General features: G+C 51.2%; 1 protein-coding gene across 2 annotated transcripts in view; it reads left to right on the plus strand.

Moving 5' to 3' along the window:
* The first annotated feature begins 3,124 nt into the window (after positions 1-3,124).
* The window catches only part of PKNOX2 (PBX/knotted 1 homeobox 2), a 257,613-nt gene continuing 246,345 nt past the window's right edge, over positions 3,125-14,392 (plus strand). The window contains exon 1 of one of the 2 annotated variants that reach the window (XM_003796767.3): positions 3,125-3,214. The gene's annotated coding sequence lies outside the window, so the exon portion shown is untranslated. The remainder of the gene's footprint in view (positions 3,215-14,392) is intronic. The other variant, XM_003796768.2, reaches the window with a different exon arrangement.

Below are 14,392 nucleotides of genomic sequence, written 5' to 3' on the forward strand. Positions count from 1 at the left end.
TGAAGTTCTAATCCCCAAAGTTTATGCGCTTGGAAATAGGACCTTGAAGGAATTTAAATGAGGTCATAGGGTGGGCACTAATTCAAGGAGACTGGTGCCCTCATAAGAAGAGGAAGACATCCCAGCTGTTTCTCTTTGTGTGCCCAGAGAAAGGCTATGTGAAGGCACAGTGAGAAGGGGCCATTTGTAAGCTTCACCAGAAACCACGGTGCTAGCACCTTGATCTTGAACTTCCAGTCTCCATAATTGTAAGAATACATATGTCTGTTGTTTGAGCCACCCAGTAAGTGGCATTTGTATCTCAACTCGAGCAGATTAATATGGATCAGTCTTAAATTTTTATTGATAGGGTGACACAGGCAGGATTCAGTTGGAACATTGACCATATTCATTGGAGCTTAGAAGAGACCTCCTGGGCTGCTGCGGCTGCTTATACTAAAGACAAAGTGTGGACAGAGTGAGAAGAGAGCCCAGAGCCAACTTAGGAACTCTATCATTTGGCAGTGGTGATTAGGATTTGTAAGAACTCCTATTTGGTTATAATGCCAATGTGCCTGATTGGGCATATGTGACATGTACTTCCCTCTCCATACTTTCTGTCCTCAGAGAGATGATGGGGAGAAATTGTAGAGTAGCTGGAGTGAATTCCATAGACTAAATTTCTACTCTGTCCCTCTCCACTCATTAACAGAGCCAAAATCTAGATGTCGAACTCATGGAATTTGATACAATGACAACTCATTTGTTCATTAATTGTTTGCTAGCTTGTGTCTTCTGTTGGACTCTTGCATTGCTGTTATTTAATGTTACCCATTGGTGCTTTGTCTTCCTCAATTAGAATGAAAGCTCCTCGAGGGTAGGCGCTGTAACCTGGGCCTCTCTGCTCTTGTTCTTCAGCCTTAGCACCAGCCCACAGTCCAGCTTCTAGTGGGTGCAAGGCAGATGTCTGTTTGGAATGGTTATAAAATGGATAGTTACATTTTAAATAATCATTTTTAAGCTCTTGCAAATTACAACAATGGTCATAGCAAGATTTGTTGACTTAAGATTATAACGTGCACCTTAAAGCACCAAGAATGAACTAGTGGAAATCATAGTATTTTAAGAGTTCAGAAATTAATAAGTCATGGCAATGGATCTCCCATATCAAGAAAGAGTAGGGCATTGAACTAGATTTCAGAAAACGAGGGGTGTGACAAGTGTGAATCAGTGATGCAAAGCTGTTGCCTGCAGTACTATTTACAGCTCACTGATACCTCTCTGATGGGGTGAAGTATTTACATTCAGCCTGACTCTGCCCTCTGACTCTGGAGGCAACAGAAGTTCGCTTTCTTGGGAAAGAGAGAAACCCCTTCCTTCAGGGGTCCTGGGCAAAGACAAATGGACCTCAGCTCCCCCTCCCTGAACTGAAGAGGCTTCCCCAGGAGAGTTTATGGCAGCTTGCTCTCCAGCCTCTGAGTTAGAGAATCTGGCTGCTTCTGTACTACATAAAGAGGGCAAGTGCATTCATTATTATTATATTATTATACAATGTATAATATATAATAGTGATTATGCTGTCAGCAGCCAGAGTCTCTGACCACAGATCAGAGGCCGGGGTGACATAAATCTACCTAGTGAAGTTTCTGGAGAATCTGTGTGAAGGTGAGAGGATTCAACTCTTGATAACAGAGCTATCTGTGAAGTGTGTTTCTTCCATAAACAACTTCAGAGGCTATATTTGAAGGAACAAGGAGGATCTGGAGAAACACTAGTATATCTGTGATGTGATATCTGGGAAGTTCTCAGTTGCCTCCTCTGAGCCGTGGAATGCCAATAGCTGTCATCCTTGCCCATGACTGAGGCAGGTGAGAGGTGATCCAGAGGCCTGGAAAGAGCTAAGGGGCAGCCTTCAACTTCTTGGGTCAGATTCTTTACTGCAAACCTGGCAGGCTGGGTTTCCCTTTCTGCTTTCCCAGCTTACATCAGTGTCTTTGTCTAGGCTGTATCCAGGCCCCCTGCCTGGCCTGGGGTCAGAGGATCAATGGCTGCCAGAGTGTGGCTGAAATGGCTCCTCTATGGGAAGCAAGATGCAAGCTTCCAGGGACACAAGGGCTTCTCTTGTTCCTTTAGTCAAGGGCCATGTGGTAAGTTGTGGAAGCAAGCAAGTCTGCCCACACCTGGCCCTTAGTAGGACTGGAACCATCGTTGAGAGGAGACACACGCCTGGGTACACAACTTTCTTGGTCTCCTACTGCAGAAGGCACTAGGGGAGAAGTTGATTTCTTTCCTGAAGTAGATGAAGCCACCCCAGCAGACCCAGGCTGAAACAGCGCTGCTGGTTCTCTCCCTTTATCTTACTGTACCCCAACCTCTAGAAGTCTGGGAACTCACTGAGTTTACCAAGAGGTTTTTAGAATGAAAGCAGCAGTGGCTCAGAACAGGCTGACCTGACATTTGCAAGGAGGCGATTTACCGACAATCCCTCTCCACTCGTTTCTCTCCCCCTCTGCCCCACCCCATTACGCTCTCTCCCCTTCTGGTACCAAACGCTCTGGGAAGCCCACAGCAGAAAAAGCTCTCGAGACTAGGAATAACTAACCAGAGTGTCATCTGAGCACCTTTTCTGGGGCCAGGGTAATGAGAATTATTCAAATGCAATCATAAAAATGAGGCCAGCCAGGCAGGAAAGGGGGGCGGAAGAGTGGTGGTGGAGGAAAGGATTTCTTGCCAGTTTTAAGTTGCATAATTTCTGGGGAGTTCTCTTGGGGGTCCACAGAAAATTTCCACCTCATCACCGTCCCCTCAGCACCGGATGTCTGGGAACTGTGCCTCAGTTGTTCGCTCAGGAGGACTTGGCATGGGGGGCAGGGTGCTCCGGAGTTCTTTGGGGGTCCGCTGTTCCCCATCAGAGGCAACTCACGTTTGGAGGCTTCCTCCGGGGCGCCGCTCCGCCTCCCGCCTCCCCGCCGGCAGGAGCAGGCCCGCTCGCCACGTCTGCGAAAAGCCTCCAGTAGAGGGAGACACTCCAGCGGCGCCTCCGACTTGGAAGCGGCCGGGGCCGGGAGTGGGTGGGGGTGATGGGGGGTGGGGAGAAAGGGGGAGTGGGGAGAGGGGAGGTGTGTGAAGGGGGGGTCCGGGGGGCGGGTCCCTGTGCCGCTGACGTCCCGAGCAGTGCTGGGAAGTATAGGCTGTGTTGTCACGCCGGTGTCAGTCTGATGAAGATTGGCATCAGGTAAGCTGTCATTCATTTCCATGTCAGAGACGCTTTTGCAGGCGGCGGCGGCGGCGCGGCGGCGGCTGCTGCTGCGGGCGGCTGCCTCAGAGCGCGTGTGTTTTATTCCAGTCCCCAAGCCAGAGTATTATTCATTGCGACAGGGCAAGGAGGAGAGAGGGAGGCAGCAGGGAGGAGAGAGAGGGAGGCAGCAGGGAGGAGGGAGGCAGGGAGCAGAGAGGGACGGCGGGAGCGTGCAGAGAAGCTGGGGAAGCGCCGGGAGAGCGCGGAGCGAAGCAGCGCGAGGGGCGGCGAGGCCGGGCAAGGAGGCGGCGAGAGCCGCGCGGCCCGCCGCGCCCCGGCCCGGCCAGCGCGCAGCCCAGCCGCCGCCGCGTCGCCCCGTGGCCGGGCGCGTATTGTCCGCGGGTGCGAGGAGCTGGGCTGCGGACCTGGACCGCCGCGGGCCCAGCACCCCGTAGCGGGCGGGCGGGGAGCTGAGCGCCGGGAGCGCCCCGGGACTGGGGAATAGGGAGCCGCGCGCCGACCAGAGAACCCGGGTGCCGGCGGCTCCAGGCGGAGCGCTCCGCGGGGCGAGGCTGGGAACCGTGGGCCGGCCCCAGATTCTCTTTCTCCCGGCTTCGTGCAACCTTTGGGCCGTTGCTTACTCGGCGCCACCAGCCTGGAGCTGCCTTCCAGCAGCTGGAAGCCGGAGCAGCTCTAGACCTGGGCCGGGTGACTGGAGACAAGGAGCCGCGGCCACGTCTGGCCCGGCCTGGGGGAGTGAATGGGGATTTTCAGGAGGATCAGTCAGGACTGGGAAGCCGGGATCCGAGGGGCCACGCTTAGGGACCCTAGCCCGGGGGCAAGGGGGGCGAGAATTTGTAGGGTCACTGTCTTTCCATGGATTGGGGGGGGGGTCTTTGGTGAGGTGGGGAGGAGAACTAGAGTCCCGTGGTGAGGCTTGGGAGTCAGGAGCCCTCCAAGCTCCAGAACTAGGGGATGAGTTGGTTAAAGGGGCGACGGAAAGCGCTCAAGAGCAGAGGGCTGAGGGGGATGGGACAGGGTCCCGAATCTGCCGCGCAAAGTTTGCGTTTCTTTTTCGGGTTAGGCGACGGGTCTTTCCTGGCTCCTGAACCCGAGGAAGAAATGAGGGAAGTGGGCCGCCCTTGCAGGGGTCTTCACCGGAGACCCTAGTGTTCCGGAGCGGTGGGGAGACCCAGGGTGAGAATTGGTGGAGGGGCATGGGCGTTTGTGGATCGGCCCTGAATTAGGGCTGGGCTTTAGGGCCAGGCTAGAGTTTGGGTTATAGAAGTCAGGCTGTTTTCAGAATCAGGATTGAAAGACCAATGGATGCGTAGTTTACACGCCGGCCAGAGCAGGGAGCGGAGGTAGGAGTTGCGGGTGGAGGAATGGGCGGCGTTTTTAGGAGTCAGTCACCTCATCACACCTCTTTATTGGGGTCCAGGCTACTGGAATTTAGGAAGGGTCGCGCGCGGGGGTCCTGAAGCTCCGCAGATGAAAGAAGCCTTTAGGTATGGGAGAAAGTAGTTGTTCCGGGCCATGGCAGACGAGCCCGAATTTCTGCTGTTTCTCCCCAAAAGCCCTTCTGGAAGACAGAAGTTGGGGCACACAGGACCCGGTCATAGGAGAGAGATTCTAGGAAGCAGACAAATCCAAGGGACGTTCTGAGCCAAGCTACAGGGCAGCCTCGCGGGGCTCGAGTGACTCAGAGTATCCGACCCAGGAGGCTCCGCGGGTTCCGGGAGCCACTTGGGTCTGCTGGCGCAGCGCGGCGGGTGCGGACGGCCCGCAGGGGCCGCGGCCTGCGGTGGGGTGGGTGAGGGGAGCGTTAGCAGCGTGTTGCCACATTGGTCTGAAAGAGTCGGGGCCGCGGCGGACTGAGGGTAGGACGTGCTTGAACTCTGGCGCCCTTGTAGAAGCCGCCTCTTCGTCACCCACAAGCTGTGCCTGCTCTTGCCCCTGCCGGACCGGGAAGCTCCCAAGCCTGGCCAGTGGTGCAATGTCCCACCCGGGGGAGGAGGAAGCTCGGGGTCCCTTACCGTCATCCCATTTGTGCCGGGACGTCCCCAGGGTATTAGCTTTTTGCACTTCAAATGTTCGATAACTGGTAGAAGCCGAAAGCTTCTCATTTTAGGCAAATTTAAAAGACGACCCTCCCCTCTCCAAATCGGAGAAAATGATAGTATTCAAACATAACACGATGTATTATCCAAAGCCCCAGCTCTCTGCCCTCCTTCTTACTCTGCCATTCTGGCCTTCGCGAGCCCCCAGGACCTTGGTGGAAGTGGAGGGGGCGGCCTTCCATTTCTGGACTCGCGACCTCCCGCTCGAGTTGCATCCCCATGGCTTGGGCCTATCTGCGGGGAGTATGGGCTTAGGAGAGGTCCGGACTGAGGAGGGAGGTTATCCTCTGACCAACTAGAAAAAGTGTGCTGAAGGGTGGAGGGGAAGCTGGTTTGAAATGTTCTCCTTGTAATCTTGAGTCCGCATTCCCGGGCGGTCTCACCCCTAGCATTTCGGGGACGGGGAGCCAAGCAACCCTTAGGAGGCACGGAAGAAGCGCGACCCACGAGTGGCCGTGGCCGCCCGGGGAGCGGCCACTGCAGCAGCGGCGGAGCTCCGAGGCTGTTGTTTTGCAGGCTTGGAATTCGTACGCTCTCTCCCGCTGAGAGCCTGAAGGGGGAGGGAGCCGTGACCCCGCGGAGACTCCCCGGTCACTGCCTCCCCTTTGTGAGTAGGAAAGGCATGAAAGCCAAGAGAAAGAGGAGCTGCTCAGAATAAGGGGCAGGGGGTGACTGGAGGGAGATGGGCCCGACCACCGCTCACAGTAAAATGCCTCGTGCAAATTGCACTCAAGTATACCCAACTTGAGACTGGCTGTTTTATGATCCTTTTTGGGAGTTTACTGCTCTCTGCTTTTAAGTCTATAGATTGCTTTAAGTTAATGAAAGTGCTGCTTTCAAAAGGGGCTTTTATTGTGCGGCAGTGGCAAACCCAGTACCTCCCCTTTACTCTTCCAAAATGGGCCTGTTTAAAAAGAGGCAGCTTGCTGCTGGATGGAGTTCTTGCACGCACAGAGCTTGGGGGAGGACGCCATGTGACAATGGGAATTAATAAAAGTCAATGTCCAAGTAATTGGGAAAGACAAGTTCGCTTCTTTTCCAGTTGAGTTTCATCTGTATGTCCTGTGTTGCTGCCTTTCGGGTTTTCACAGAATCCGGCTTTACATACATACTGCTTGATGCCTCTGGAGCAGCTGCCTCCCAGCATTGCTTTACATAGGCCTGACCCTGCTCAATTAAACCCAAACTGGATTTCAGGATTTCAGCCCAGCTGCCAATTCAAGCTGCAACTAAAATATTTACTTGGGCACTGGGGGAGGGGCTTTGCCTTGCATTTAGTAAGATAAATGCTAGGAGCCTTGAGAAGGAACAAGGCAGGCTGCTTTTCAGTGCTTTTTCCTTTTTCAATCTATTTGGCACAAAAGGTGAGATGACAAGTTTTTTGACTAGGTCCTAACACAGAAACTGCAGTGGGGCTGGGCTGTGGCTTTGACCGCATGTCATAACCATTTAAACTGTGGTTAGTTGTTCAAAGCTTAAAGCTTCTCCAAGCTGGGTTTCATTAACTCTACACCAGTTGCCTGGAAGTTCAGTAGCAATAAATTGTATAAACACATTTGAAGTAAGTTAGTGATGAAATAAGGAGAATTACTGTCTTGTGAGTGGAGAATCCTGCATTCACGGAGTTCTAGCTTAACTGGAAACATACCTCCCCTCCCTTGGCCTTGAAGTTTATGGGTGCACCAGAGTGTGTGTTAAATTTCTTTCTGCCATGTCCATCTTCAACCTGGGGCTGTAACTCATTAGAGACCAAGGCATGCCTAGAGAGCAAAAAGACTAGGTTTTTAAAGGGGTCTCTATTAGCCTGGTTTAGGAACCAAACGAAACCTATCAACCTGGCTTCCTTGCCCTTCGTGAATACAACATGCAACATAATAGCAGCAGAGCAGGGGCAAATTAGATTTTTAAATGTTAGAGGCTTAATAATACTGTGTTGTTAGCAATCAAATTTGTTTTTATTAAAGAAACAACCAATAAAATTTATAGGCTTCCAACATGTTGAGAGATTTCCTGGCTATTTATTTAGCTCCCCCCACCCCACTTTTCTGAAATTCTATCTCCAATTTCAGACTTTTGTTCCCGATTTATTTAATCTGGAGCACATTTTCTAAATTAGTTGGAGGAGGGTGAGAAAGGCTGTTATAAGTTTCCCTTTTTCCTCTGCTGTGTGGTGGCACAGGACTGCCATGCTGTAAGATATATATAAACGTGTGATGCAATTGCTGGAGGTGACGGCATGTGAAGCAAAGTGTCTGGATCAAACAAAATTGTAGATCCGAGTGGGGAGAGGGTGAAAACGATGCTGCGGAGGAAAAACTGAGGAAGTTATATGGAAAATGAAATCATCATGAGCCACTGTTAGCCTTGAGTCTAGCCAACACACCAGGCTTTGTAGAAAACACTTCCCATGAGATCTGTGACTTTTTGAAGATTGACTTATATTGGGAGACAGAATTTGGAGGGAGGAGCTGCACTGGCTGGGTTCTATCCAGGCAGCACGGCCAGGATTGTTGCAATGGGGATCTGCTAATTTAATTAAATCTAATACCTGATGGGAAAGGGAGGCAGGAGGGAGGGAAGTGGTCGGGAGATAATCCAGGTTGGCAGGTCAGCATGCTGAGCTGGTGTTTAGGCTGAAATTCAGGGACCGCGCTGCTTTCTACCCTGTTGCTGCCTGGTTACATGACTCTGGCAGGCCATCCAGCTTCCAGACCTTGGTTTCTTTATCGGTAAAGTGGATTGCATTGCACACCATCCTCCTCAGGCTGTGAGGAGTGAAGGGCAGGCATGCACCAAGTACACAGTGCACTCTCAGTAAAGAAAAAGGGAGAGTCAATTCTTCTGTATGCTTCTCTCCTTTTTTGGCTCCAGAGCCTTCTCCCATAACTCTCAGCAGGAAATCTTCCCTTTCCTCACAATTTAGAATTTGAAAATCCTATGGCAATTCCAAAAACCACCTGTACTTGACCAAGAGGGGCAATTATGGGTGGGGTATGTAGCCTGTGGTATGTAGCCTGCTTCCTCCCAATGGTGCTACCTAGAATGGCTTTCATACATCAGGTGAACGCAGACTCTGACTTATCAGAAACGCAGCCCCTTCTCTTTGGAAGGCCTTTGGAAGCCAAGGTCTGAGCCGTGACTGGTGTGTGACATCTGGTTGGGCTAGGGGCATGGGTACTGATCTGGAACTAGCCATGCTTGGACTTCACTTAGCAGTTTCCATGCTGGCAGATCAAAGCGGATTATAGGCCAGAAAACCCAAGAAGTTACACCCACCACTTATACAAAAACGTATATGTGCTTGTAGACTCCTTCTGTTCCGGTGCCTGATTTTTAAAAACTAGCCCTGATCCTGGAGACGTGGCTCCAGTGGAATGCTTGACTTTAATTCTCCCTAGTCCATAGGGATTCCTTGGAATAATTTTCCCTCCACATATCCTTCACAGCCAGTCTTGGACAACCTCTTAGTCTCTGTTTTGATTGGGAGTGAGAGCAGGAAAGGGCAGGGAGACACAGGCTGGGGGTAGAGGGAACAGCAGTTGGAGAGCACGGTCCTTCTATCAGAACTTGGGCTTCTCCTCCATTCCAGGACCCCTAGGAAAGAGGGAGAAGCAAGCCCTGGGACAGCTCAGTTCATCTCACACAGGCAAGTGGAGCTTGGGAAGAGCTCGCTGCAAACGTGTTGTCTTCTAGGGGATCTGCTGTTTGGCTTGGATGCCTCTTTGCAGGGCCCTGCCTGGGTTTCTAATTACAAGAAGGACTTTTCTGCTAAGACCTATCTCACTAAAAACACATCCCCGTGTGTAATAAGAAACCCTAAACCAGGCAGGATATTTTAAAACTGAAGCAATGAAGATTAGATTAAGTCTCCACCAAACAGCTTCGTTCTCGTATTATTTTTGGCTGGAATGTGGAGAAAAGCAGCTGGCCCTGGGGCCCGGAGCAGACTCTGGAGGGTTCGGATGGGGCCAGAGTGGGTGGCGTAACTGTTAGTGCTCTGCTTAGTAGGAATGGGGCCAATTTCTGTACAGCTCAGTCAAGGCAGTGGGGGTGCCCAGTGGGGGATGAGGGAGGCTGGGGTGGGGGAGGGGCCAGATCCAGATGGGCCAGAAAGTGGCCTCAGAATCAGCAGGTCACAGAACACTGAAGCTTTTAAACCCTCTACCTCATTAGGACCTAGGCTTTTGTGTTCAGTTTATGCCTCCACCCCCACCTCCATCCTATGCCTCCTAAACCCAGCCATCCTCCACATGGCCTTTGGAGAAACCTTAATATATTGGGTGCTTTTCTGGGTGGAGAGAGGGAACAAACAGTTGATTGAGATTCCTGGAAATAAACCCACTAATCTGGCACCACGAGCCCTTGTCTTGTCCTGCTGGGATATTCATTCATTCCTTTATTCCTTCATTTGGCAAATGTTTATAGAGCGTCTTCTATGCGTCTGGCACAGTCCTAGGCACTGAGGATATAGCAAAAACAAACAAAGCAAACACATGTAACCAGGAGGTCTGTCCTCAAGGCTTGCATGTGGTGGGGATAGTGTGGAATAGGGGCTTTACTTAGCCCCAGCAAAACTGCATCTAGAGCCTGGCTCTGCTATCATATGAATTTAGACAAGTTGCTTAACACCTGTGATCCCGGTCCCCATCTGTACCTGGGGGAACAAAAGCACATAGCGTGTAACACGTCAGTCCGCACGGTATCTGGCACAGAAGAGAGATTCAGTCAGGGTTCACTTTCCTACCCCACCTTATTTTGGCACTGATGATCCAGTGGGGGATTATCCAGCTTCCTCTTTCTTTTACTTTTTTTGCTTCCCCAGGACATGGCTTGAACACTTTCACAGTTCACTGGCACTATCAACAATCCTGGAACAAACAGCCGGTCAACACTGCGGCCTGGAGCTGCCTGCTGTGTGCAGACCTTGGCTGGGGCTGTGGTAGAAAATAGGACCATAGACCCTGAGGACAGTTTGTGAGTGTAAAGGGTGGTGGAGGAGGGGGACACATAGAGCACATGAACGTGGGAGGGGTGATGCTTGGACACATAGAGGTAACAGGAGAAAAGGATCAAGCCAAGTGCTAAGCAAAGGGTGGCATGCGATGATGGAGTAACCAGCACAGGGGAGGTGAGCGCTCAGCAGAGAGCTGGTGGAGCACCGGCTGAGTAGGGCTGGGGGAGGGGTGAAACATGAGCCTCTCCCAGTCAGAGTGCTCTGTGCTCTCCTGGGGACAGCTGGGGAGCAGCCTGAACTGGAAGGAAGGGCTCAGCCTTTCTGCCTGTCCCAGGTGGCCAGGAGTGGGCTGTCACTGACTCAGAATACCCTTTAGGGCCTCCCTGTTGGGTATGGGCTTCCCTTATACACTAGAGGGACTTCTGAGGAGACCTTTCCATGCTGACTTCTCAATGGGTAGAGCTTAGGCTAATGAGTTAGTATGTGAAGCAAGCAAACTTTTATCTCTGGCTACCCCACAGCTGTCTTACCTAGAACCCCTGGTTTTCCTAAGTAGAGAGCACAGAGATTATGGGCCCACACCTGGCACTCTCCCTTCTCAGGAACAACAAAACTGGTCCATGCCCATGTGGTTGGGGTGGTGGGGAGAACAGGGATCAGGACTAGGAGTTGGAGGACGGCGGATTACTCTGGACTCAGCCACTGACAAGCTGTGTGACCTTCAACAAGTGACGTACCTTCTTTGGGGGTTAGTATCCTTGCTCGTTCAATGAGGAGCTTGAACTTGCTCTCCGAGGTCAAAGTTCCATGACTCTGTGTTTCATCATTGAAACCATCACCACCCCAGTGACTCCAAGCAAAGAACCATAGCAGCGTACAATAGCCACAAAAGCACAGATGGATTGGACCCTGGCTTTCCCCTATGTTGTAGGGTTTTAAGGAGAGTGGGATGAGAGAGGGGAGTTGACTTTGACTCCTGATGGCCTTCCTGGGGTGAAGGGATATGTCCTGGGAATAGGGGTTGGCTCCACTTGGCAGGATTTTTAGGCTGAAGACTCACCAACTTTTTCATCAGAAATAATATTGACTTTTTTTTTTGGTCAAGACAGCATGATATTGGTGGAAGGAACACAGGCTTTGGAATCAGATTCTGGGTTCTGACCCTGGTCCACTAATACTAAGATGTACGTTCTTGGACACATCTCTTAACCACTCTGAGCCTCCTTTTCCTTAGCTATGAAGAAATACTTTGCACACATAGGACTGTTGTGAAAACTCTAGAAGAAGATATTTAAAATGTTGTTGGCACATGATAAGCTCATGGTGAATATTAGTTTTCTTTCCTGACAAAGCTCATTATCACATGCTCTTGTTTGATCCTCTTAACTTTGTGAAGCAAGTAGGATGAGCATTATTATATAATTTTATGATAAGAGAAACTGAGGCTCAGGGAGTGGCTAAAGTGGCAGGTCTAGGAAGTAGATGCAAATGTGTCCATCAGGTCAGGGTTGGGACACATTATTTAGGGTAGCCCAGGTCTGTCTTTTATGATGATGGTTCTTCCTTTACCTATTTGGAGACAGAATAATCTAGTTCTGAGCTCTGAGAGTTTCTTTTTCTGAGCTCCACCTATTCTTCTGAGTCTATTTTAAAGAAATCAGCTGAACCTATCTTCCCCATCACCCGTAGCTTTGTTTGGCAAATGCTGGGGAGAGCTACTGGCAGTTATGGAAACCAAAATCTAGACGATGTATTTTTTACTTCCACAAAGCTGTTGGTCACAGGTGGGGCTGGCCAGGCTACTGCAAAGAGGAAGAGGCTGATTTAGGGGCAGAGAGGTGTAGGGAAGGCCAGCCCACTGAGAGCTAGACCCCTGGGGGGAAGAGAATGCCCTCAGGGGCTCATACCCATGGTCATCAGCTCACAATCTGGACAGACATCTGTCCTGTCTGATTTCTATTAGGAAAAGGGAGAGCACAGTCTCCCTCAATTCTGCAGTAACACAATGAATGGGTTTGGGGTAGAGTAGGGGAGTGAGCCCCAGCCCAGAGTTTGCTCTCATTGCCCTCAGTGCAACAGTACGGTGTTATTAGCATGCCTCTGCTCTAAGTCCTGTGCTAGCTCAGACCCTGACATGTCCCTCCTTCTGAGGCAGGGGAGACCTGCATGATCCAGTCTATTAGGCACCATGGGTTTGGAGAAAGTGATGGAACACCAAGGGACATGTAGCCCATCAGTGGAAGGGCCTGTCCATCTGCACTTGGGGACGGGGTGGGAAGATGAAAGTGCAGTGGTAGCAAGCCTTAATTATTTGTGTGCAGGAACTGGGAGAACTCCTGTCCAGAGGAACCCTGCTGAGTCATCCAGTTACAGGAGGGTCACAGGGACAGAAATCATATAGGAAAGACTGGGGGTGTAGCAGCTCAAGAATGCTGTTCCCTTGTGGCCCACAGAGCAGTGGTGGAGGCAGTGCCTCTCCTGCTGCTCTCCCACACCACCCCTCCCAGCTCTGGGCAGAGTCAGCTAGGCTTCTAGTAGGGCAGCAATCCCCTGGGGAACCCCTGACTTGTGAGGGAGATTCTGGAGGAAAGCCAAGGGGCTCAGGGATTCCTCTGGTGCCGATTCCCAGGGAACATGGCTTTGACTCTGGCACTGGTATAGTGCCCCTTGGGAAGGCACCCCCATTCATGACCGCCTCTTAGTGGCAATGAGCAGGGGACTGCTAACTCCTGCTGACTACCAGATTGTCAGGGACCCTCTTTCCAAGCTGGACATCTAGTCTCCTGGAATACTTTTCAAAGTCATTTCCATTGGATTTGAAGGGAAGGATGGAAGGAAAACTTTGTTCCTAGGCACTCTGGGAAGTGCTATTAGTGACTGGCAGGGAAGAGGGGAGCTTACCAGCATTCTTGTTACATAGGGTCCTGGGGCTGGTGCCCCTGGCCTGACCATGCCTTATAGATGAAGGCAAGAGAAGAATTTTTCTGAGCTGTGTCATGTCTGGGGAACTGTGGAATACCTCCAGCAGGAAGGACACAGAGCAGGGGAGGCTCCTTTGCCAGTGCTGATTCTGAGCCCTGAGCTGGGGGCTTGAACCACTGTTTTATTAAATCATCACTGCAGACCTAAGAAGGAAAGTGAGGCTTAGAGAGGGTAAGAGAACTTGCCCAAGGTCACACAACTGGCTGTGTGGGATTCTGGGTCCAATTATCTTTCTAGAATACCTTGCTGTCTGCTCTAGAGAGTTGCATGTTTTGGGGAAAGGTTCTGGATTCCTATTCCTTTCTTTCCCACCCAAGACCATGCACTCCAGTCCCTCATCTGAAGCTCAGAGGAGCATAGAAGCTTCTGGCTTGGGTAGGTCATGGGTAAAGAGACTGAGGGGTGATAAGGACAACAGAAGCAGGCCAGTGTAGAACAAGCTGAAGCCTTGGGTTTGGGCTCTGACTCAGCCCACTGCTCTCCGTGGGACCTTAAAGCTGGCCTCACTTTCCTTATCAGTCAACTGGTGGCAGTAACACCTCCTGCCAGGCCTTGGAGAAGATCAGATGAGTTAATGCACATGGATGTGTTACACGCATCGCATAAACATGAATGAAGGCGCCTACACAGTGCCTCGCATGTAATATGAGGGGGAGAAAATTGGTTGGCACAGACTATATGTTTCTTATTAGTTTGAAAGAGAGCATACACACAAATTCACACTCCTTCTTATACTCACAGCGTGATGACAGCCACATTTAAGTGATTAAAAGCTGGCAGGATGTCTTTCCATGACTGCCCTGTGGCTGGGGCATGCATGTTTCCCACTGGGACCCCTGAGCCCCTGGTGGTTTCTCAGATTCCAGCTCAGCTTCATCCAACCTAAATTGGGGCCTACTATGTGTCAGTGGCTGTTTTCACTTGTGTTTTCCCACCTAATCCAGTGCAGAAGGCTGTCAGGGGCCTGGTGTAGGGTGGGTTGGCCTCTGCCAGGTCCCATCAGCTTCAATCAGGCCTCAGCTTCCTCCCTGCTGGTCGCATTCATCCAGTGGATATTCACTGAGTGCCTTCTATGTGTCAGGGCCTGTGGAGGTACTGAGGGTATGACCCTGGACTAGA

This window comes from Otolemur garnettii, unplaced genomic scaffold, assembly GCF_000181295.1.
Source record: "Otolemur garnettii isolate 467f Iridium unplaced genomic scaffold, OtoGar3 scaffold00108, whole genome shotgun sequence".
NCBI lineage: Eukaryota > Metazoa > Chordata > Mammalia > Primates > Galagidae > Otolemur > Otolemur garnettii.